The following is a 20,277-nucleotide window of genomic DNA, read 5'->3' as shown; positions in this document are numbered from 1 at the left end:
TTCCAACCTAACAAGTAAAAAGCTGAACAGACTGAAAAATCAACAGCTCTTGGATCCATAAGGGAGAGGAGGACACAGGGCAGACGGAGGCTGGAGAGAGAGGACAAGGCGGGGATTCAAGGCTTGCTGGAGGAGAGATTTACCAGAGGGAGCCAGAGCCAAGGTAGGAGACCTGGGCTGTAACCGACGAACCGCCGGAGGCTCAGTGTGCACCCGTCTGAGAGTGAAAAACTGCAGGGGGATCCAGTCATAGTGGGTCCCACAGTTGTGCGAGATTTACCTCCAGAGGCTTGACCCAGGTTCTCACAGTAAATATGGGAGAAAAGTCCCCTTGAGCTTCCAGAGAGGAGAGGGGAAAAGGAACCATTCTGAAATATGCCAGAGTCCTCTGCTCTTAACAAGGTCTGCCCTCAGGGGGCAGGGGGGGGGACGACTAGCTAACCAGAATCTAACCTGCTGGGTGTTATTAGAGCCTAACTGACCTGGGGAAAGGGAAGTGACCAACTCCAGCCCAATCTGGCCGTCCCGTACCACCGAAGGGGGGAGAAAAAAAATTAAAACTTGATATAAAAATGTCCAAAAAAATTATACTGGGGGAAAGATGGACGGGGTATGGGCAGTCCTCTCCACAACTCTCCCTGCAAACACACCCTTCCTATCTCCCCTCTCCCACTGGTAAAACTCACACCTTGGGCTACTGTACTTAAAACTTCCTGAAGGAATTACATTTGGGCCTCAGGGGAATGTTGATATAGTTGTGCACAGACAGCCCTGGGTGATAAAAACAGTGGGGGGCAGGGCGCCCGCCTGGCCCTTCAGCCTCAGCATCTAATCACCCACCCCAGGCTCCACGCTCTTCCCGCCCATGGCTCTGAGCTCACGAACTTTGAGGGAGGCAGCCGCAGGGCGAGGCAGGCGTGGAGCTGGGTGAGGGCTTCCCGCTATCTCACAGGTCACAGTGCCAAGCAGGCAGCTGATTTCCACGGTTCTCTCTGAATCTCAGGAAATTTCTGGTACAAAGTAAAAAGCTGTTCTTAAGTGGAAAGAGAAATGGATCCAGAAATGCTATGCCGTAAACTAGTTTACGGTACAGGTGCTGTTACCTCTGATGTTTGCAGAAAACAAGTAGCTCATGACTCAGGTTACTAAAGTTGATTTTCAAAAACATTTTTTCCCTCGGGGGGAGTCTGAACTGTATACAATTAGCCTTCGTGCCAGTGAGTTTCATTCCCTACTTACAGTGGCACCCAGAATACATTTTACACTAAAGCCTGGAGGCAGCCCTGAGTCGGCTGTGCCATTACCTGTACACCTAAGCCAGTCAAGAGACAGATTACTCAGAAATGCCTCCGGAGGAGATGCTGCAGAGCTCCTTCAATATTCTGGCCTTCTCCCAAACGGAGAACTTATTCCTGAAGTTTGAATTAACTGACTTTTAACACAAGCATGCACGTCTGCTTCCCGTCCCTTTATGCAGGAGGAAGTAGCTGCTTCAACTTCTGGCCGGGCGAACGAGAACTCCCAAGTTAGAAAAACTGCCCTCAAAAACTGTATCCCTCACTCACTCTCAGAAGCCTGAAGTTCTGTGCTTGTCTCTAACCTTCGCGTTGATTCTCCAGGAGGCAAGCTCTCTGAGCAATGAAGCCCATTAGCTAAATTCTTTTGGAAACCTGACAACCTCACGCTGCGCCCTGGTTCCTGTGGGCACATCTGCTGCCCAGCAGGGGAGTGAAATTGGATGTGTTTTAGACGCACATCTAAAGAGAGTTTTAGACGTGGTAGGTGGTGGACAAGAAAGGCACCTTTACACTTTGGCCACCATCTCTGACATATTCAGATACTCCAGCTTTACCATCGTCCATTCAATACTTGAACTGCTGATTCCAGGGAGCTACTTCGTAGGGTGGGATTCACAAAAGAGACAAAGCCCCAGTGATTTTGAATTCTCAAACCTTGCATGCAACACAGCTCCATGGAATGTTCAACAGCCCTTGCCCATGCACATGGACACTGCGGTGGGGGGAGGGAGACGGGGGGGACTACATGCCTCTTCTTGCTGACACTTGGTGTTTTCATTTTCCCAGTAAAAGCCATTTTTATCCACCCACCCTCCACCCCACAAAAGGCAAACCTGCAATGTGGGATAGTAATGTCTTATCTAAATTTCTGTCTATCCCTCCATGGGGTCTTGCACGCAGGAGGCTTTCAATAAATATTTGTTGGCTGAAATGAATAAATGATTGAATTAATGAGTTACGTAACTAGAATCATGGCTAAGTTCTTTTCTATGGAGGTGTCGAAAAAAAATAATCTTTAATAGGATGGAGCTAAAAACGACTGGGAATTTTGATATTTTCAACTCTAACACTTCCATGCTACTGGGCAAATCCTCACCCTGGCCAAAATGGGACTTGGCTTAGAAAACACTGCTTACAGCTTTGCCCAGCACTGCTTCACAGGCCTCAAAGTTGAGATCGAGGGGCAGAGACCCTCATTGCCCTTCCCAGCTCTGTGAAGAGGTAACTATCAGAAGGTAGGGGCCTGGGGATTCCGTGGTGATTTTGTTTCCTACAAAAGTTGCTTGTTGGGGTAACGCTGTAAGAATCCAAGAATTAGAATGGGGTGATAACCATTTTCATGATGAAAACACAAACTTAAAGACAACCTCAATCATCAAGTGATTTAAAATGCAGAAATTTAGGCGGGTGGTGACATTGACAAGGTGAAGATGTTCCAAGTGTGATTCTGAACACTGAGGCACCATCTGGGTCTTAACAATGACCATGGGGACCTACTGTATAGCACAGGGAACCCTTCTCCATACTCTGTAATGACCTATATGGGAAAAGAATCTAAAAAAGAGTGGATATATGTATATGTATAACTGATTCACTTTGCTGTACAGAAGAAACTAACACAAAATTGTAAATCAACTATACTCCAATAAAATTAAGACAAACAACAAAAGAACAATGATTGTGGCTCACCAAGTTTACAAGGGTTTGCCTTCCATGCACAATTTGTGTCATCCTCGTCTAACTCAAAAGATCTAATCCCACAAGATCACCTATAATTAGTGATGATGCACTCTTAGAAGACAAATATAGACACCAGAGGTGATGCATCAGCGGTCTTAAAATAATTAATGCTTATCCTCACAAGGCCACCCACACCAAGGCACTTGGGAACAGTTCACCATAGCCATGTCATAGAAGGATGGCAAAATCATTTTTCTTACCTGCAGAAGTAGGTCACAGCAAGAGCCTTTGGCAAAGGAACCAGAGTGGACATGAATGGGTTTTTTGACACAATCTTTTCATTTTTCATCTCAGTGCAAGACTCATTCGTTGGTTCACTGTACTCACTAATCGTCTCCCTCCATGGTAACAGGACCAGAATGAGGCTTGGAAGTGCAGTATCTGGGGACACAGCACAAAGCCCCACTACCAGAATACTGCTGCTATATTGAATAACCAGAGCTCAAGCATTTCAGGCAGCCACTGGGTTTTGTTGTTTTATTTCCAGTGATATGAAAATAAAACAGATCATCATAAACCAGCACACCGATCGGAGTCTGAGCTAGGCAGTACAGAAGCACAGAGGCTAAAGGTTATAGCATTTCACACAGCAACCTTTTAAACTCCGCATACGGCCCCCATGTGGGACATTTTATTTCTGTTGAGACTTCTATTTAAACTCAACCATTCAGACTTTCCAAAAACAACACTGAGTTATGTGCATTTCACTAGGGCTACTGCCTTCTAAATAATGAATGCCTTTCCCAATGAGGATGAAGAAGGTAGAAAAAAGAGGTAGACAGTAGCAAGAAGGGGAACCATGACATTCGCAAGTACTGTGTGATCTCAGGAAACCTCATCAGAAGGGCTGAAACGCACCTCATCTAAAGCTTTGTCCTGCCATCCCTCAGAAAGGCTCAACCTGCTTCCTGTACCAGCAGCTTCTCCCTGGCTAATGCTGTGTCTCCTGACCATCAGGCACTTGTGTTCAGACTAACTGATGGTGGACTTTCTTCCTGGGGCACGGACAAATTGTCTCTAGGACACCAGGCTTCTCTGCTAACTCTGTGGTCTTATCGACCTACCTTTTTTTTTTCTTTTAATTTAAGTATAGATGATGTACAATATTATGTAAGTTGCAGGTGTACAATATAGTGACTCACAATTTTTAAAGGCTATATCCCATTTATAGTTATTATAAAATATTGGCTATATTCCCTGTGTTGTATAATATATCCTTGTAGCCTATTTTATACAGAATAGTTTGTACCTGTTAATCCCCTCTCTCTATATCACCCCTCCCCCGACTGGTAACCACTAGTTTGTTCTCTATATCTGTGAGTCTGCCTCGTTTTTGTTATATTCACCATTTTGTTGTATTTTTACCTGTTTTTAAAGGGATGTGCTCTGAAGTTCTGGTAAGGGCTAGAACCCATTCTTTGGCTCCAATTCAGAGTTACTCATTTGGTACAGTCCTTCCTCCCTTCCCCCCCAAAATGCACTAAAAAGCTTTCCTCTGTCCTTTTTCTCCCCCTTACTTTCTTCTTGCTCAGAGCAATCCTATTTCATTTTTCACAGAATATGATTTTCTGTGTTCGCTTTATCATTTTTACCCCCTCAGTGTCATTAATGACCTTCGAGCTATTAATAACCTTCAGTTTTTCTATGTTTTTTCCTTCCACCTTCATCTTTATTTTGCCCCCATTTCAGAGCTGAAGGACAACAGTACAATGAGTAAATTGTAAAGTTGTGTCACAGTTCCCCTAGGGACAGTCTCCTTCCTTGCGCTATTAAGTTGGAAAACGGCTTTTTAAAAAAAATCAAGGTTTTGTCACAGAGCAGGTGCAATCATTACGATGTGAAATTAGTCCTTTTTCCAGTGAAAGTGGTGCAATACTTTACTTGTAACTGCACAAAGGGATTTAGGAAATGGAATATAAAAAAAACCTATCAAGAGCTTTAGAGGGTTATGTGCAAAGTTATATGATAGTTTGTTCCTGCATTATAGACAATAAAGCCATGCCGCTGTGGAATGCCAAAGTTTTGCTTTCTGGATTCACCAATGCAAAATCAGTTCATTTAAACTCTGGAGAATGACCTGCTTTTCATTCATGCACACATCCATGTCGTCTCTGTTCCCCACGTTCACTGGGCTCCTCCAATGTGCCAGGCAGAGTGATGAATTAAAAAAAAGCAAGAGAAAAAAGAAATCTTTTTTATCCTGAGAAGCATGTCGATGGTTATCCTCTATGCTAGGCAAGCCGCTCACTTCAAAAATTATCTCATAAATTGTATTTACTTGCAGAAAATGAGGCCGCACGGTAATAATAAACCTGCCTGCAGGCAGATTCACTAAGGCAGATGTGGTTTTACAGCACTCTGTAAAACCCATGACTGTTTCGCTAGTTAATAACTGGCAGCCCAGAGGGCTTGGACCACAGTGGGAGAAAAACAACCAGCCCTTGGATTCTTGCTCTGTGGTTTGCCACTTGTCTGGCTTTGACTTAGCCTCTCTGAGCCTCAGTTTCCTCCTGTGAAAAACAGGACCAGCTGCACCAGTTTCCAAAGAGTGGTTCTTAGGATTGAATGAGATAAAATCCACAAGGCTTCTATGACTGTGCCTGTTACAGTTTCAGCAGCATGATTATCATGACTGGAGTTTACAGCCTGGGAGACATGACAGCCCTAAATCAAGGCATTCCTTTTTTCTCAGAAGGAGAATGACAGGGCTAATTTCAAGGAGGCAGAGGAGACGGGTTGAAAATTAGGGTCTCCCTCCTCGTCCTAGCCCCGCCCCACTGCTCTGAGTTGGGCACCTACTTCCTTCACCTACATACCCCAATTACTCATTATCTCCATGAATGCCCTTCTACATCAGCACCCCGGTCACTGATCCCTCCCTGTCACCACGATCTTTTCCTCTATCTAGCCCAAACTTATTTAGAGATAGCTTAACTCAGGGAAGTAGCTGACCACTTTAAATGAGTCAAAGAAAGGGAAGAAAATAAATCAATTTTCTTTTTGTTTGGGGATGGAGACGACGGAAGAGGAAAAGAAGGACACAGAGATAACTGGACTTAAAAAAAAAAAAAAAAGGGACTTAATAATCCAAACTTAACAACAGAAACTGATGCTTGCTTGTGGAGAGGCCTATCGATTTCATGTGCTCGCCTCAATTTGGCTCACAGAATTATAGAACGCTAGAGCTGGAAGAGATCTCAAAAATCATTCAGTCAAATCCCATCCTTTTAGAGCTAAAGAAACTGAGGCCCAAAGAAGTCTTATATGATGTGCTGAAGGCAACCCAGCTCATGGCTGCAGACCTACAACTAGACTAGGTTTCTTACAGTTTCATTCCAAACAGAATTTCAAATGATTTGGGTGTAGTATGTTTAGGTGGTTGAGGTTATGATATTTTGTCTCTGTTTCTTTGTTGCTATTGTCTTCATTTAGCATGAAAAAGATGCAGTCTGACTTGATAAGTCTGGACTGGTCGGATGTACTTTAAGTGCCCGGTGATGGTGGTGGAGCGGTCCGTGAATGCTCTGAAATTGCAGGCAGAATTGTAAGTGGATGGACATTTTTCTAGGAATAGGGTGAAAAGCTTTAACACGCTCTCAAAGGTGCCAGCGAGCAAAACAAAGTTAAGCGAGTGGCCTGGGCAGGGAAGAGAGTGGTGAGTCCAGTGTTTCCACGCTCTGCAGGTGCAGACCTGGGGGGTGCAGGGTAGGGGGAAGCTGGCTGGCACAGCAGACTCTGCCATCCACCTTGGCATCAAGCAGCGTGGCATGACTTCCTACCTTCTTTCGAAATTCATGTTCTGCTCAGTTTGCTGAAAGAAAGTCTTCTGCTGCTGGGAGTCAGGAGCCTGAAAACCACTGTTACAGCATGCCTGTAAAACCTCAGCAAAGGTGTGTCCATAAATTATGTGTAAATTATTCCTGTCCATAATAATTTACAGCATTCTGCCAAGAGCGCCCCTTCTCCTGACTGTCTTTGTTGCTGTTCTTTTACTCTCATGTTTAACAATCAAGATGATAGATACCTCTTGCCTTCTCAACATCTTCATGAGTTCCTGCCGGTGGCAAGAAAATAAGGGCCAGGCATTGGAAGTGGCTAGAAAAAAAGAGCCTGAGTCCATCCTTTCTCATTCTGAGAGGATAATGGAAATTACTTTTTCTGTTTCCCTGGCATCTCACAGGCTGATCTTCATCCCAAAGGCCTAGGTGCTGCTATAGATGCATCAGAATCCCTGAGGGATTGTCCACCTTTTTCTTTTTTAATCACCAGAGAAATGCTCTCCCCTCCATTTTTCTTAGACAATAAAGAGTTGAGGGCATATATTTACAAACAAGAAGTTTTAAGTTTTATAGAATGTTCATTAACTTGAATTATGGATGGGGAAAAATGAGAACTAGTAAAAAGCAATAATGTTTAGAAAGCAATATATTTGGTCATTTTCACCCCAAATTAGAACTTCATGCCCCTAAGACACAAGTCTAAATAATGTTGTTTGTGTTGCATTAACCTTAAGCTATACTATGGCAAAAGTAGATTACAGGAGATCACAAAAAAATAGTTATAACATTAGCAGCAGCTAGCAGGGATATTCTGGCAAGCAATCACTCTTAAAGATTCAGTTATAAACATCAGGATCACGGTCTGGGCCTGTGTGAGTTTGTACGATATTCGAGTACAAATATATGACTTCAAAAATAAGTATCATACTGAAAATTGACCACCCAGAAGACGTTTTTATATTTGAGGTGTTTCTCTTCTTCTGGTTTTACCCCCTGACTTCATGTGTTGATGAAGGTTGGCAGAGCCTGGGGTTGGAGGGGTACTTAGCAATCAGCTGGTTCACTCTCTCTCCCCCATTCTCCCCAAGTCTAACCATTTCTGCTACTCCATATGGCCCCTCCCCTAGAATTAGAATTTTTAAAGCTATTCTCTCATTGAATAGCTGGGTGGACACCCAGGAATGTTCCGGGCATTGTGAATTATATTATACAAGTATAAGGTAATGTTCCTGTTTTCAAGGAATTTATCATCTCACTGGAAACCTTGGAACTACATTTAAGCAGCTGTCATACTAAGTGACAGCAGCCAGAGCAGGAAGTGATGAAAATGCAGGAGTTAATCTTACTGTCTTCTTTGGGATCCTCTACAGTACCTAATATCAGGTTTATAACACGGCTTGTTGAGCCAGAGTGGTACAGACAACAGAGCACTGGGCTGGGAGATAAGGGGCCGCGTCTCCAAGAGTAACAGAAGTCAATGTGTAGAATTAGAAATAGAGGGAATAGTCACAGGGATAAAAGTAACAACCATTTATTCAGCATTTATTTTTTTTCCAAGTACTTCTCATATACTCATTGACTTTATAATTACAATACCTATAAAGTAATGCTATTAATATATAGATGAAGAGACAGAGGCTAAGAGGGGTCCTACAGTCAGCATGATGTGGAGGGGTTGAACTTTCACACCACACCTGTCTGATTTCTAAGCCCATGCTTAAAAATGCATCTCGACTCCTAAGTTCTATCATTTCTGAGATTCTGTAAGTGTGTTAAATACCTAGTGTTTGATATCTTATTTAATTGTGAAATATAGCAAAGCTCATAAAGTATTCAGACATTTCTGCAGAAATTTTACTGATATCTAAGTATGTAATGATTGTCTAGTTCTCACATTAATATACCTTAAAGACTTTTACTGTAGCATCCTTAAGATAACAACAAACCCTTCACAAGTCCAAACTTCTTCTGTTGTTTACATGCATGACTGAACTGCTATGGTTACAAGGTTTTCAAAAGTCACTTTACAAATGAGAAAATGATGGTATCAGGTATTAAGAAACACACCTGAGTTTATCTGATGAAAAAGCTGAAAAGAAGACCAAAGCATTTTCCAGAACAGATTCCTAGTTTAGCTTAGCTGAAGTTCCACAGAAGCATAAGGTTGGGTATAACGAGATATAAACCAGTGCACTGTCTTCTTTGCTGCTATGGATTCATTCATGAAAGAATTATAAGATAGTTTTCACTCTCCTCGACTTCCCTCATGCACAGAAAGAGCAGAAAGACCCTAGTGAGCATGACTCTGGACCTTCGTTACTCCCCCTTGAGGCTAGCGCTTCCAGAGGCCAGGGCAGTGGGCAGCCCCACAAGGAGAAAGTAGAATTCTTAGGATGCAAGTCAGGGGAGGGGTGGGTTAAGTTCCAAAGCGGTGGCGACCCCTGCTCTTCATATAGTTCCTGGCTGTACAAGTGTCAGGATCTGGGAGGGCAGATGATTCTAAGGTCAAGGTCCTTAGCGAAGGTCCCAGAGGCAGCAGCACGGATCTCAATGACTAGCCTGGCACAGAGGGAGTCAAAACCCCAGGGAAACCATTCTTCTGGATTTGGGCAGAGTGCCTTGCCAGGAATCTTTTTCCTTGATTTTCTTGGACTGATAAAGATTGGTTACTTGTAAGAGAATCAATCGACTGATTACTTTAGGAGAGAGAAAACTTGCCTGAGAAAAACAAGCAGACGTTGTAGTTTCAACGTCTATCCCCAAAATGGCAAACAGGAAGCAACGTCTCAGACACAAAAGTTCACTGTAAACATTCACTATCTGAGAAAACAGTACTTCAAACATCACCATATGAAACTACTAAGAAAAGTCTCATTTTCCAAGTCTGATTCCTAACATTAAGGCTCAACTGCTAAAAAAAAAGTATATAAATTTTTAAAAAACATATTCACAGAGAGAACTACTATATATTAACACTATAACCAAATACCACACAGTTGGCTGGAGTCATGGGAGAGAAGTGTTTTGGGATGAATTACGGAACAAAGGGGATCCGTGTCTAGCAATTAATCTCTAAAGTCCTTCGCCAAAGTTTCCCTTCTCATCCAGGCTGACAGATGCATTTTGGGATTTGATATCCAGAAAATCCTTGGGAGGAATTCTAAGAGTAATTTTTCTCCGAGGAGGCAAAGTAGTAAAGAAGGCAAGGTAAATTGCCTTCAGTACTCCTTTGATATGCTTCCCTTTTTAGTACGGTAACAGCATGCTGATCTGCAACAACACAATTTAAATGGAAGTTTAAGATATATTACACATTTTGCTGCCCTTAAAAACAGCAATGCACCAAGCCTAAAAAGATTTCATCAGGCACAATTTAACCTTTTCCTGATGATCCAAAGTCAATATTATGAATTACCTATTAGTTCTGTGGTCTCAGGCAAGTCACGGGAACCTCTAAGCATAGGTGTCCTCTTTACCATGTGAATGACAGTACTTCTCTCATAGAATGGTGATGGTGGATTAAAGGAGATCAACCCTGTAAAACACTTAGCACGGAGTCCTTTGCATTCTTAAAAGACTCAAAATGGTAGCTACTGCTACTTTTAACATATTTCCCTGCTTTTGGCTGTGATCTAGAAAATTAGGTTGACCTATGAGTGTAACTTCTGAAGAAGTTACTACATAGGATTTAAAACTTTAAAAGATTTATTTGTCTTTTAGGAAAACAAAAGATCTAACTCCCATTTCTTCCAATATGGTAGACTTGATGTCAGAAGAAGCCCTCTCAATATAAAAGACTAAAAATGCTGAATAAATAATTTTTAAATCTTTAAAGCCCATAGCTGAATTGTCAGGAGAATAATTGAACCCTCCGGTGGGAAAAGAATCCTGCACCTCTTGGTAAGCCAGGGTGGAAGACAGAGTTTCCCAGAGGCCTCTGCCTATCCTTGAAGGTCTCGACTAGAGTGTGAGCTTTAACCTGTGGAATTTTGGGGGTCCGAGGACAAGCCTGGGGCCCTGAAAAATAGAAGGTTGGATCAGAGACCCCGGAGATTCCTGCCCCACCCCACAGTGAACAAACTGGGGAAAAATATCCACGTTCTAGAGGCAGACTGTGGGTGAGGCTACTTGCCTGCCTCGGCCTTGACTCAGAGTCTGGCATGGGGGGTGGGGGAAAGGCACCCCTGAGAAATCCTGATTGCAGGTCCACACTAGAGCGTTAGAATTCACCCTGTTTGGGATCAGAATTCACCCTGTTTACGGGGCCTCACAAATAATCCTCTCTGCAGGAACATACTTTCCACCCAGGCCTCAAAGAACTCCCACAGATAAAGTTCCAAGGAGAGCGCGAGCTTGCCAGTACAGTTACCCAATACGTGAGCAGCTGAGCAGAAACAAGGTGCAGAGCCAGACCCGCAAAGCTGTAGGGATTTTAATTTTGGAAGAACATATAAAAAGTATGTTTAAAGAAATAAAAGAAGTACCAAAAGTATGTCTAGGGAACATGAGACTTTCAAAACTTCGGGCAGATCTGAAAAAGAAACAAACAGTATTTCTGGAAATGAAAAATATAAAACTTGACATCAGAAATCTAATGGATAAGGCAAAACATGAGATGGGATATCGCTGAAGAAAGATTAGTGATTAAGACTAAATAATAGGGATTTCCCTGGTGGTGTAGTGGTTAAGAATCCGCCTGCCAATACAGGGGACATGGGTTCGAGCCCTGGTCCAGGAAGATCCCACATGTGAGGAGCAACTAAGCCCGTGCGCCACAACTACTGAGCCTGCGCTCTAGAGCCCATGAGCCACAACTACTGAGCCCACGTGCCTAGAGTCTGTGCTCTGCAACAAGAGGAGCCACCGCGATGAGAAGCCCGTGCACCACAACAAAGAGGAGCCCCTACTCGCCGCAACTAGAGAAAGTCCACGCACAGCAACAAAGACCCAATGCAGCCAAAAATAAATAAATTAATTAATGTAAAAAAACAACTAAATAATAGTTGTAGCAGGCATAAAAGGTATATTCTGAACAACTTTCACCAAAATTCTGAAAATGTAAATGAAATAGACAAATCTCGAGAATATAAATTACTTAAAGTGATTAAAGAAGAAATAGAAAGCCTGAATCATCCTAAACCTTTACTTCTGCTGAGTCAGCAGTTAAACATTTTTCTAACTTGGAAAACACCAGGTCCAGTTTTACAAATGAGTTTTACCAAACAGGTAATTTCAATCTTATTATAAAGTCTTCCAGAAACAGAAATAGAAGAAACTCTCTCTCCAAGTCATTTTATGGGCCTATCAAAACCTTGACACCAAAACCCCACAAAGACAGTATAAATGAAGAAAAGTACAAGCTTGTCTCAACTCTGAATATAAATGCAGATCCTAAACAAAAGATGAGCAAACTACAGATCATGACCAAACTGAGAGTAACTCAAGAGTAAGTTTAACATTTGAAAATTTCAGGTAATTCACCATATTAACAGAGGACATGCAGAAAAAAATTGTGTGCAGCCAAAGCCTGGAGTCAAATGTAAAAACATAAATTAAGCTTTGTAATGTTCTTTGTAGGCTAATTACACCTTCCCTGCATACCTGGTAATTCACAGTAGGTAAAGCAGTGAAAAGAGGCTAATTTCTTTCTTAAGTAGAAACATGCATATGCAAAAACAGCATATAAAGAAAAGCCAGACAGGGGAAAAAACATACTTAAAAGAAACTAACACACCATTGTAAGGCAGTTATACTCCAATAAAGACGTTAAAAAAAAAAAAGTCCCAAAACAGCCATCATTAAACACATTTCTCTCTTTATTCAAAACATTTACTGAGCCTCTAACTGTACACTGAGACACTGTACTTGACAAGATGTACAGTAATAAAAGAAAAAAAAGGTAACAGCCTTTTTCTTGCATAGCTTATAACTACTAATTGATAAAACAGTATATTTTGGTGGAAAAGTAAATTGATGTGAACTTTCTGGAGAGTGATTTGGCAAAACGTATCAAAACAAAAAATATTAAAAATATTCATAACCCTTTGACTTCAGAAATGATTAGAGATTCAGCCAAGGCTTATGGACAAGAATTGTTTCTATAGCATAATTAATTTTTTGTACAAAAAGCTGAATTTATTGTTTCTGAAAACTGCTGAGTAACTTTAGTTTGTTTACAGTCTCTAGTATCACAGATTCAAAACACTGTATTTTGCCTCTCAATCCAATTATATGATCTAAAAAGTGATTAGGCAACTTGTAAACCATTTATTACCATTTATAGAATATGTTAAAAAAAATCCTTGCCCAGCAGGATACTAGCTTTATTTTTTAAATTGCTGAATCTTTGCATAAATTTTTAAAAAGGCACACATATTTCATTTTATTCTGTGTTTTAAAAAATGCCATCACTTGTTTCCTTTAAAAATTTTTCATCCATTTAAAAATGTTTTGAAGTTCAACTGTTCAATTTAAGGTAGAATGTAGAAATTACATAGTATTTAAATTAAACCTTACCCTTGTCTTGACTGAACCTAAGAACTCTGCTGGAGTCCTTGTTGGCCTCTTGGTCATGCTTTTCCTAAGACGTGGAATCTCATCTTTACTGGTCGTCACCTGCTATGTCTAAATGAGCCCATGGAGAATGTGTGCTGTGCCTGGACGTGACCCTGCAGACCTATATTGCCCACTGTTATAAACAGCAACGAGCTGACAATCTGTAATCTGCCTTATACAACGTGCAAATAGAGACATCCCCCAGACATGGTCCTCCATTTCAATGCTGGCCTCAAGTAGTCTGGTATGCCATCAGTACGAACTGGTAAAAATTCGAGTGATACCTGTCCCCCCCCCGCCCCGCCCCGACCCCCAAGCTATGTCTGTGGCACCTGTTAAGGTCGAAACATTTCTGATGAACTTTGGATTGAAGATGTGCACATAACAGAGAATGTCAGCTAATATCCTTGGCTCAGCATCAATGTTATTGACTTGTATGGTCTCCCCATTCTTGGCTCTGATGACACCTCCTGGCTTGAAGGCTTAGGCTTGAGGTTACGTCCACAGAGAGGGCCAGACCTGTTACATTAAGTGGCAAGCTGAGCTTGTGGCCGTCACAACGGCTGAGCACACGGCAGCTCCTCCCATGTCAGCCCTCGGGAAGTTGATGTTTGCAGACACCTTGATAAGATTACCACCAGGGTCAAAGGACATCCCCTTCCCAAAAATACGAGTGGCACTTCACTTGCACTGAGGCTGCCCCTGTAGTGAATCTGCAAGACGACCAGATGTTCATTACGTCATTTGGCCACACTTTAAAAAGATCCAATTTCTGGGTCTTCAGTCCAAGACTTAGGTGTGATCTAGACCTGAGCTTTACTCTTAGAACTTTAAGATTCTTCTCCATTATTTCTGCAAATATGGTAGGTATCTCATAGGCTGGTGTCTCCATCAAAAAGGAGGCCAAGTTCTGCCCAGAAGCAAATAGGACTCCTTTCTGCCAGGCCTGCGATTCCCCACTTCCACGTAGCTCAGCAGAGGCAAGAGTTTTGTCTTTCTGTTTCAGCTCCTCACATTTGTATAGACCAAGATATGCCCCTCCCACTGCTGGGCAACCCCATGGATACTCCTCCACGGATGAGATCTCTCTGTCATGAAGCTGCCTGCAGTCTGCTGGAGTAGCAACGCTGGATTTTTTTGCCTTCATTCTGGTTTTCCTGCTCATTTGTTCCATCTGCCTTTTTACCCAGGATAACAGGATGGTGGAGAAGTCAGGACGCAGGCCATAGAAGGTTTGTGTTTTGCCTGCCTTCGGAGGTGGTTCAGAATGATCAAATTTCTCTTGATATTTCAGAAATCAGTTTATCACGATTATCTCCTGTCCATGTAAACTGTGAAGCAACTTCTCTTCCTTTGGCACAGATTCCTAAAACAAGGCCCTTTTTTATGGCTGTGGTAGGGAGACCCTAGTCCCAAAGATGCTTTATGCCCAGGCCCAGAGAGGGACTCTGTTTATCATCTTAAAAACTGGAAACAGCCTCAGACTTCATACAGATAGTCATACAAATGAATATTATTCAGTCATTAAATATGTTTGCAAATCACATTAATGGCCAGGGAAACTGTTCACAAAAATAAAACATTAAGGGAAAAAAGCAAAATCAACACTATTCATGATTGAATATCATATAGGCATCACAAATCATGTTTCAAAGTGATAGAAGTCAACAGCATAATTGTTAAAAGTCACAGACTCTGGAGTGAGATCTGAGTTTGAATCCCGTCTCTATCGCTTACGAGCTTTGTGAACATGGGCGAACCCCGTCTCTACCACTTACAAGCTTTGTGAACTTTGAAAATCTCTCCGTGATTCAGTTTGCTCATGTGACAAAGGTAGACAATGACAGCACTTATATTAGGGACTCTTGAAAAGATTCAGTGAGTTAATATGTATAAAGTGCCTACAAGAGTGATACCACATTGTAAATACTCAATAAATATAAGCTATTCTTATTAAATGATATAAGAAACTATTAATGACATAAATGAAGAAAGCAGGATTTAACATTATGCACAGTATGATTCTAGTTTTGTAAAACCAACTGCCTTCTCTTTTCACCACTCCCCCCCACAGTTCTCCCCTGCGTATATGCAGAGAAAACTCCGGAAGGCAAGACACTTAAATGCTAACACTGAAGGATATGATTCAGGAACTTTTTTTTTCCTTTTTAGACTTTTTCATTTTAAAATGTCCAACAAGCACTATATATTTCTTTTAAAATTAAAGAGAAACGCTTTTATTTTTTTTTAAAGGACTCCCGTTTCCTCTTGTTGGGCCACGGTACTCTGCCTCAGTGCTAGTGTGCTCTTTTTTTTTTTTTCCACAGAGATCCAACTTAGGGACATAACTTTCAGGTTAGTAGGTAAGATAAGAGAAGGACGACTAGAGGAAAACATATCAAAAATACCAGAATGATGTCTAAAGGAGAATATATCAGAAAGGAAAAATTGGCAGGTGCCCACGTCATGGAGGAGAAAAGTAATTTCCATATTTCCATGTAGAGAAACGGGTCAGCTAGTGATGACACTCATGATGAAAGTTAGCACAAGGCTGGGGATAAGGAAAATGAGTTTTTCCCCCATCTAGCTTGATTTGCTTAGGTTTTGCGTTCACAGCCTACCAAAGTCAAGACGTCCCATATATTACGTAGGGACAAAAATTTGAATGATTAAGGTTAAGTGACACAGATATGTCTGAAAACAAAGCTTACTTCTTTAAAAAATAAAATATATGATTTGAAGAAGGAATAATACACCAAAGTCACCTTTCTTTTAATTTGAATATATTTTTGTCTTTATAAATCAATCTACTGTAACAAAAATGTCCCTGGAGCGCTATCATATTTTCTGCCTGCCCAGCATCTTTTGAACACCCTTGAAATGTTTGAGGAATTTCTTTCCTTATTGGCCCTACTTCCCTAGGTCAGAAGCCAGAAAACTTGTTTCCCCAGACTCCTAAGAAGCTTAAAGGAGGAAATCCCAGCTTGCTTTACCCAAGCCCTTTCTCAGAATTTTCAGTCCATTTCACTGTGACTTGTAAACCTGAATGTAGAAATGGAGTGGGATCCATGTAAAAAGTGAATAAGAATGCAACACTTGGTCAGATGCTAAACTGGATCCTGGGAGCCACACATACGAATGACTTTCTTTTTTAAGCCAATTGCTATCAACCACAAAAAACCAAAACAAGTCTTCGAATCTCTCATGGACGTCTGAAAACATTATTAATGATGTTACATGTATCATAAAAAGCAGAGGAACAGGAAATAATCTGAATTTTTAAAAATACAGTTCAACTACATCCTGATTTCTGTAATCAGCTCTATACTGCAAATTACCACTTCATCATAGTAAATTTGCAAATGTATGGGGAAGCTTAAAAAGATCTTTTAACACCTGTTTTAGGGACACCAACCGCCTTATACAATCACCTCTGCACATTCAGAAAACAAGATTCATTTACCAAGTCTGCTTAAATTTTAAAACATGAACGCATTCAGTGATAATTTTATTTTGCAGAGCAGAAAGAAGCACAAGGGAGCTTCTAAATGTTGGCTCTCATTATACTTCCAATTATTTCAATTATTTCAGATCATGCATAAAGCAATTTCCCCTCTGACAAAATACTGGATAAAGATATCCAAAGGAATCCAAATAGCAGCAGTCTTTGTACATATGGTAAATTATCTTCTTGGGGGGGAAAAAGCTGTAAGTTAGGTGATGTAATATGAATTTGATTTTCTTGTGGAAACACTATTATAACAAAGGCTTGAGTAACTAAATCTATTCCAACTTTAAATATATGACTACAAACACTGTATTTAATCAATTCTTCTGTAATATTTCAAACATGATTCTAAAAAACCAATACGGCAACCAAAATAATAAGACCATGCCAAGTATGATTCCTGATTGAGTTCATGTTAAAAATCAGAGGTTAAAGAAATAAACCTTTCTTTGGGTAAAGGTAAGATATCCATTTAGCCCACAAGCCAATGAACCCTTTCTTAACAACTTTCTCACTTCTTAGGCATGGCTTTTCAATAGCCATGTTTGTCCTGCATACCCTGGGCCCTAATTCTATCCAATGTAATAAACACTGACCTACTAGAATTGTCTGTTGCATCATGAAACTAAGATTTTTTGGGGGAAAGGGTCACTTCAATGCTTTTAGAGAAAATGTCATTTTTGCTAAGCTTCTTTTATAATTAAAGGACTAGATAAGGGCTTTCTATAACTAAAAAACAGAAGATTTCTGATTTTCTTAAGAGTCCAGTTCCTCAACACCACCATCTATACATTAAACCTAATGTTAAGTCATGGATGTCTTTAAGATGAAGATAACCAACATTTACTTCTTCAGTATTTTCTATCCATCCTTCCAACCCTCAAAGTGTGCATTTATACCATCAACAAGCTTAAAAGCTTTGAAATAAATGATGCCCACACTCAAAAAACAATTAATTATTGTGTATATATCAAAACTTTCCACCTCAACCTGAAGTCTTATATGTTATCTTACATATTATAGTAATAAACTATAATCAGTGTGATGATTTCTTTTTTATTTTATTTTTCATGGAAGTACAGTTAATTCACAATGTTGTGTTAGTTTCTGGTGCACAGCAAAGTGATTCAGCTTTACATACATATATGTATATATATATATTCTTTTTCATATTCTTTTCCATTATAGTTTATTACATGATATTGAATATAGTTCCCTGTGCTATACAGTAGGACCTTGTTGTTTATCTATTTTATATATAATAGTTTGTATCTGCTAATCCCAAACTCCTAATTTATCCCTCCCTCTCCCCTTTCCCCTTTGGTAACCATAAGTTTGTTTTCTATGTCTGTGAGTCTGTTTCTGTTTTGTAAATAAGTTCATTTGTATCATATTTTAGATTCTACATATAAGTGATATCATATGATATTTGTCTTTCTCTGACTTACTTCACTTAGTATGATAATCTCTAGGTCCATCCATGTTGCTGCAAATGGCATTATTTCATTCTTTTTTATGGCTGGGTAGTATTCCATTGTATATATGTACCACATCTTCTTTGTCCATTCATCTGTCAATGGACATTTAGGTTGCTTCCACATCTTGGCTATTGTAAATAGTGCTGCTATGAACACTGGGGTGCATGTATATTTTCGAATTATGGTTTTGTCCAGATATATGAACTGGAGTGGGGTTGCTGGATCATACGGTGGTTCTTTTAGTTTTTTAAGGAATCTCCATACTGTTCTCCATAGTGGCTGCACCAATTTACATTCCCACCAACAGTGCATGAGGGTTCGCTTTTCTCCACACCCTCTCCAGCATTTGTTATTTGTAGACTACTTAAATGATGACCATTCTGACAGGTATGAGGTGATACTTCATAGTAGTTTTGGTTTGCATTTCTCTAATAATTAGCGATGTTGAGCATCTTTTCATATGCTTATTGGCTGTCTGTATGTCTTCTTTGGAGAAATGTCTATTTAGATCTTCTGCCCATTTTTCGATTGGGTTGTTTGTTTTTTGGTTATTGAGTTGTATGAGCTGCTTGTGTATTTTGCAAACTAAGCCCTTGTCAGTATGTGAGGACTTCTTAAATTGTATCCCTGCTACCTCCTGGCCCAAACCCTCAGATGCAGTCTGGCTTCCTTCTAACACCTCTCTTCCCTACATGGTACCAGGATTTTCCCTTTCTTAGGGCTCAAAAGATAAGCCTTAGTCTAGCTTCCCACTTTGCATAGAATACCTTTTTTTCATTTTTTGGTATGCCACTCATTATTTTCAAACTTTTTTATCTTCAAATAATTTTAGACTCAGAGAAAAGTTGCAAAAAAAAGTACAGAGTGTCCCCATATGCCCCTAACCAGCTTCCCCTAATATTAACATCTTCCATAACCACAGGACAACTACCGAAACCAGGAAATTAATATGTGTACAATATTTACTAAGTAAACTACAGACCTTATTCAACTTCATCAGTTTTCATTTGTTGCACTTAGATCCCTAATCCATTCGGAGTTTATTCTTATGCGTGGTGTGAGATATGGATCAAATTTTACCTTTTTCCAAATAGCAACCCCGTTGTTCACAACAGCATTATTCATAATAGCCAAAAAATAGAAGCAACCAAAATATCCATAAACTGCTGAATGGATGAATTAAAATGTGATATATCCATACTATGGAGTATTACTCAGCAATAAAAAGGAAGGAAGCATTGATATATGTTACAACATGAATGAAGCTTCAAAACATTATGTTAAGTGAAAGAGGCCAGTCACAAAGACCATGATGCCATCATTTAAAAAAATTCTGCAATTTCAATATATATGTCCCTTTCAGGAGTTGTTTAATAAGAGAATTTATGAATATCCAGGTATAAGGGCCTTCCTCTTTTTTATTTTTGTTAGAAAACTGTGACTTTTAGCATTCAAGAGTGTCCTTTTTCATATTTAATGCTCTGGGGCTTACATTCTATGTTGTCTGATATCAGGATCACTACCACTTCTTTTTCTTTCCATTTATACAGTACACTTTTATCCGTCCTTCATTCTTAGAATATCTATTTTAGCTAGGTCTCTGATATAGAACATATATTTGGGTTTTATATTGTGAACCAAATTGTAAATCTTTTTAATAGGTAAATTAAGCCTATTCACATTTATTGTTATACCTGATGTTTAGTCATAAATCTATCATAATATTTTATAACCATAAATTTAAAAAAATTTCCCTGTGTTTCTTTCCCCACAAGATGTGTATACTGACATTTAGGAAAGTTTCTTATTTTTGTTCTAGTGTCTACCTTTGTAATTATTCTTTTTTTAAATTTTTATTTATTTAATTTATTTATTTTTGGCTGCGTTGGGTCTTTGTTGCTGCGCGCAGGCTTTCTCTA

General features: G+C 40.1%; 1 protein-coding gene and 1 pseudogene across 3 annotated transcripts in view; both read right to left on the bottom strand.

The window, feature by feature from the left end:
- UBE3D (ubiquitin protein ligase E3D) overlaps positions 1-20,277 on the bottom strand; it is a 317,705-nt gene that overhangs the window by 187,885 nt on the left and 109,543 nt on the right. The window lies entirely within an intron of this gene.
- LOC132376382 (cytosol aminopeptidase-like) lies at positions 10,064-19,483 on the bottom strand (annotated as a pseudogene).

Source organism: Balaenoptera ricei, chromosome 12, assembly GCF_028023285.1.
Source record: "Balaenoptera ricei isolate mBalRic1 chromosome 12, mBalRic1.hap2, whole genome shotgun sequence".
In the NCBI taxonomy this organism is placed as follows: Eukaryota; Metazoa; Chordata; class Mammalia; order Artiodactyla; family Balaenopteridae; genus Balaenoptera; species Balaenoptera ricei.
This window is presented reverse-complemented; position numbering and strand designations above follow the sequence as displayed.